Genomic DNA, 294 nt, shown 5'->3' on the forward strand with positions numbered 1-294 from the left:
AGACAAAATATGTTATATTTTAAAAATATAGAAGGAAAATAAGTAAATTTTTAAAGTATAGGAATAATATGTGCAATATTTTAAAAATATTCAAACAAGGTTTGTTAGTTAATTTTTTTTCTTCAAAAGTATTTCTTTAATAAAATAAGTTTTTTCTTTTACTTTTTTTCATATGTTTGTTTAAATTATTTTTTTAAATAAGTAATTTTCTAATTTTAAGAAGAAACAAATCAGACTTACTTTAAAGAATTATTTTTTAAAAAAGTATTTTTTTTTTCAAAAATACTTTTTTAA

Source organism: Cajanus cajan, chromosome 2, assembly GCF_000230855.2.
Source record: "Cajanus cajan strain Asha chromosome 2, NIPB_CcT2T_4, whole genome shotgun sequence".
NCBI classification, from domain to species: Eukaryota; Viridiplantae; Streptophyta; class Magnoliopsida; order Fabales; family Fabaceae; genus Cajanus; species Cajanus cajan.